At 35.7% G+C, this 5,431-nt stretch overlaps 1 pseudogene; it reads left to right on the plus strand.

Annotated features, from left to right (window-relative positions):
• The first annotated feature begins 472 nt into the window (after window positions 1–472).
• LOC131509108 (thioredoxin-dependent peroxide reductase, mitochondrial-like) lies at window positions 473–1,246 on the plus strand (annotated as a pseudogene).
• Window positions 1,247–5,431: the final 4,185 nt, after the last annotated feature.

Consider the following 5,431-nt stretch of genomic DNA (forward strand, 5'->3'; position numbering starts at 1 on the left):
CAGAAATCTTATATACTATTCCTTGTCTTTGAAATTCAGTAACTTCCCTAAATCTTATCTTAATGTGGTTATCCTCTGTTAGTTTTTCCTAAAACATAATTAGTCTTACTGATTTGCTTTAATTTAGTAAATACTGAACTATGAATTTGAATGTTGATTCTATTACCACTAGCTCCATTCTCTACTTAAGTATTTCATTTGCTACATGCTGTATTTGTGTTTGTTTGTTTTCTAATTTTCATATGTATCATCTTCTTTCAGGTGACAACCACTTCTTTATCAATGGTAATTCTTTTCACCCTGTCCTCAGTAACCTTGAGTTGTGTTTCTGCTGTGTCAATGTTACCTCTAAGACTAGAGTAAACAATTATCATGTAAATGTACTTAAGTATTCAATTGTTCAGAGGTCAATTCTCCCCCAAATTTATCAATGAAATCCCAGTCTGCCTCACAAAACCAGTGTGCATTGAAGATGGCAGCCAAAGTGGGAAGGTTTCTCCAGGCTTGGATTACCCAACACGTGAGTGCTATTCCTTGGGGGCATCCATGCCTCTGCAGCCTTAGACCTGCTGTTTCCTGAAGAACATGCTTGACAAATGTGTTATGATTTGGCTCTGGTCAAGTAAAGTTCGCTCTTGGCACCAGTTCCTCATACTATGCCCTTGCCAGCACGTAGCACACACCCTATTTAAAGGGTATTGCATTTGTAAACAGAGTTCCAAGACCTAAGGCTTGATGACTTTAAGGGGAAATATTGGCACTATTCTTCCATCCTTCGGATTTCACTTTTGTTTGTCCTACAGAAATTGATGCTGTTAGTGGCAAAGCCAACGAATTTCATGATATAAACTGTGAAGTTGCTGCAGTTTCAAGATTCCCACTTCACCTATCTTGCCTGGATAAACACACCAAGGAAGAATGGCAGTTTGGGCAACATGAACATCACACTCTTGTCAGATTTGACTAAACAGATATCCTGAGACTACAGTGTACTGTTAGAAGTCCCTGGTGTTGCTTTAAGACATCTATCTCTTCATAACTGACCCCAGTAAAGTCGTCAAGTATCTGAGCATCAGTGATTTCTCAGTGGGCCAAAATGCAGAGGAGACCCTCCACTTGGTAAAGCCATTTCAATTTGTGGAAACCCAATGAAGAAATCTGCCCTGAAAACTAGACACTGGATTCTCCTACAATCAAGCCAAACCCAATTGCTTCCAAAGAATACTTTGAGAAAGTAAATCAGTAATCATCCCATGCATACCTGTAGCTTCTCACATCAGAAAAGAACCACAGTTGGAACTCACTTTTATCATTTGAAAGATGGTTATTTATAGAAGACAGAAAGCAATTATGCTTGTACTCATAAATAATATGCTAAATGTTTTGTTTTTGTAACAGTGGCTAAGGCTTTTAAATGTACTCATATACATCAAGAGTCTTTTCTTAGTAACTTCTGGAGGGCTAGCTAGTTTATGGAATGCTAGTTTACCTATTTCTTGGATTGTATCTTTAATGGGAAGAGGAAACACTCTTCTTTATTAGTCTAACTTAAACTTTTATGTACACCAGAGTAGTACAACAATCATCAAAAGCTTCTGATCAAGGGTCCTGAAATTTTCTTCTTGAATTTCTTTGTACTGAACTGAATTTTCTTTTAAGATAACAAAGATCATAGTTTTAAGGTGTTAACATCAGCAGTCTAATTTAACTCTTACAATGGATGTACACGTACTTGAAACAAATGTGAATCATGTTTTTCTAAAAAACAGGGTGATAAAGTGACTTAAGTGATCATGCATGTTTCTCATCCCTGAGATTAATATAGCTATTTTACTTGTTAATTGTCTTAGGGTCTACATACAATTCTAGATATTGATTGGATGTAATCATAAAAAATACTTATTGAATCCAGGAATTGTATTTTGAAATCACTGTAATTATTTTCTTTTCTGAAGTGCTCAATGTAAAGTACATAATAAACATATTTTAAAAGAAAAAAAGATTCAACGAAATCCCAATAAAATTCCTAGTATACTTTTTTATGGAACTTGAAAAGCTGATTCTGAAAATCACATGGTAATATAAGGGATCTAGAGAATCTAAGAAAATTTTGAAGAACAAAGAGGATTTATAGCATCACATTTAAGATTTACTATAAAGCTACAGTAAATAGGACAGTTTGGTATTGATGCAAAAGAAAATATACAGATCAAGGAAAAAGAGAGATAAAAATACCACATAACACATATGATCAATTCCTTTTGACCAATACAATTCAGTGGTTGGGGGGTGGCTTTTTCAATAAATTATTCTGAAACAACTACATATCTGAGAGAACCTTTATTTATTATTTTTTTAAATTTTTTTAATGTTTATTTATTTTTGAGACAGAGAGAGACAGAGCATGAACAGGGGAGGGGCAGAGAGAGAGGGAGACACAGAATCTGAAACAGGCTCCAGGCTCTGAGCTGTCAGCACAGAGCCTGACACGGGGCTCGAACTCATGGACCGTGAGATCATGACCTGAGCCGGAGTCGGACGCTTAACCGACCAAGCCACCCAGGCTCCCCGAGAACTTTTATACTTAATCTAATGTTATATACAAAAGTTAATTTGTGAAGATATGGTGTACATTGCTTTAACATGCAGTCTACTCTAAAGCCTTTATGAGAATATTTTCAAGAACTTGTGATGCATTATAATTCATTGAGAAGGATACAAAAAGCATTAAACATAAAAAGAAAAAGTTAAGTTGGACTTCGTTAAAATGAAAATCATTTTCCCACAAAAAAATACCATTAAGAACCACAGACTGAGAGAAAAATAGCGTCTATGTATTGATCCAACAAAGAATTCATATTCACAATATATAAACAACTAGTGTACATCATTAAAAAAAGACACCCAAGTTTTAAATGAGCAAAAGAACTGTATAGACACTACACAAAGGAAGATACATAAATGGCCAATAAACAATAAAACGGTGCTTCAGATCATTACTCACACTCCCTGTGTGGTTGGAGGTTTGTGAGGCACATCTCACTGCTGCCATAGTCCAACTTTTATGCTATTCCCACAGGCCTCCCTTCCTAAGGAGAAACCCAAAAGAGGGAGGTCAGTGGCATGAACCACAGTCCCATCACTCAGTTGATCTTAGGACCATATTGTCACATATGTTCTCCCTTCTCCAAAATCCATTCTAAATTCCCCTCACCCTCAGCTAACACCTCAGTTGGCCTAAGTGGTGGTATGATCCAAACATTCAAAAGATACCATTACAGGAATAAAAAGACAAGCCACAATGTGGGAAGTGATGTTCCTAACACATGAAACTGATAAAAGGCTTGTAACCAGAATATATAAAGAAATTCTAAAAACTAGTAAGAAAAAGAAAGACAATCTAATAATAATATGGGTAACAGACTTTAACCAAATACTTTATTTTTAAAAAGATATCCCAAGGGCCAATAAACATATGAAAAAGATCAAATTCTTTAGTCATTAGAGAATTCAAATTAAATCTACTGTGAGATACTACTAACTACATACCAGAATGACTAAAGTGAAAATAAGAGACACTGCCAAGGATTAATGAGGATATGGAGCAACTGGAACTCTCTTACATTGCTGATAGGAGTAAACTTGATATAGCCACTTTGGAAACCTCTATCCAATATCTATTAATACTCAAACTAGCAAGTGTACTTCTAGATATATATTCAACAGAAATACATACATGTGTTTCCTAAAACACATCATAGTGGAAATACTTGGAATAGCCAAAACCTGGAAATAATCCAAATGTCCATTATAGAATGGACAAATAGCAATGTTTTCACCTGTGCTATCTCAGTTATCTGTTGCTGCATAACAAATTAAACTAAAACTCAATGACTTAAAACTACAACGTATTATTTTCAGAAACTGTAGGTTGGCTAGGGGTTTCTTCTACCAGTCTGTCTGGATTCACTCATGTGGTTATGGTCATCTGATGTTTCCCCTAGATATGCAGATGCAAGATGGTCTCTGGAACATGGTTCTGGCTATCACTGGGCTCACTATTACTCTTCTGTCATCCTACAGAGCCTTTCATCTTTAGTAGGCTACTTTAGGCTTCTTCAGAGCATGATAATAAAAGGACATAAGAAGGCAAGAGAGGAAACTGCAAGTACTCAGGGATAAGAAGCACTAGAAGATGCATAATATCATTTCCAACAAAATCTAAGTCAAAGAATTTATAAAGTCAGCCCAGATTCAAAACAGTGAAAAAACAGCCTCCATCTTTTGACAGAAGAAGCCAACAGCACATTACAGAGGGCATATACACAGACAAGCATGATTTACTGGGAGCTATCACTGCAGCAATCTACCACAACCAATATATAACAATGACAATGAATGAATTACTGCTACAAGTAACAACAGGAATGAACTTCATGAGTACAAGATGCAAGTAACAAGAGGATATATGCATCGTGTTCCATTTATATAAAATACAAAAATCTGCAAAACCAATACATGGTGTTAGAAGTCAAAAGAGAGTCTAAGGAAAACATCTTGGCACTACAAATGTTTTATCCCTTGATCCATGCAATGGTTACGTGAAATTTTTCACTTTGTGGTCATTTCTTGATTGTTTTGTTCTTTTGATTTATGTAATTTCCTACATGTTTGTCATACTTCAACAGAATTTTTTTTTAACCATAATAAAAATGAAGACAAAACTAAAATATAATGGAAGTGAATTTTCTTCAATTCAGTTCAGTTACCTGAGTGGTGTTTCATGCCTTTTCTGGAATATCTGCTGATGTTACACATTTACTACTAAAGGAATAAGGAAGATTCCAAGTCTATGCTGGGGAACTCTGTCTCTGTTCTTCTGTCTTATTTTGTTTAAACTCCTACATCAAGGGTCAGTTCACTGGTCACCACTTTTGTTTGACGTGCAATTATTTTCCTCTGCTCAGATTCCTCTGTTTACTGCTGCCAGTCCTAATAATTGGCTAATACAATTATTCCTAGGAGATTGTGTCTTCCTGTTTCATCTGTTGCAAGGTTGGGTAGCATCCCAGTCCCAATCTTTAGTCCTGCTTATCGAAACAAGTGAGGAACATTTTTCATATTTTTTTCCTGGTAAGCCAGATTCTTCATGTTCTCTTAAACAGAAAATACGAATGAGATTTTTCAGGGCTTCCTCCACTTACCTTGCTGTCATACAGGGCAATTCTTCTCAGAAATTCAAATCCTTGCATTTTTTCCCCAAATGATTCAAACCACTTGCTATATAGATTATATTGTATAGGAGTTAACAATGTAGATGCTGGAAACAAAATGTCCAAGTTCATATCCTGACCTTGAGTTAGGGCAGATTATTTCCCTTACTAGTCTCAATTTGCACATTTGTAAAATGGGAGATGACAAGAAGTACCTC

Source organism: Neofelis nebulosa, chromosome 4 (assembly GCF_028018385.1).
Source record: "Neofelis nebulosa isolate mNeoNeb1 chromosome 4, mNeoNeb1.pri, whole genome shotgun sequence".
Taxonomy (NCBI): Eukaryota; Metazoa; Chordata; class Mammalia; order Carnivora; family Felidae; genus Neofelis; species Neofelis nebulosa.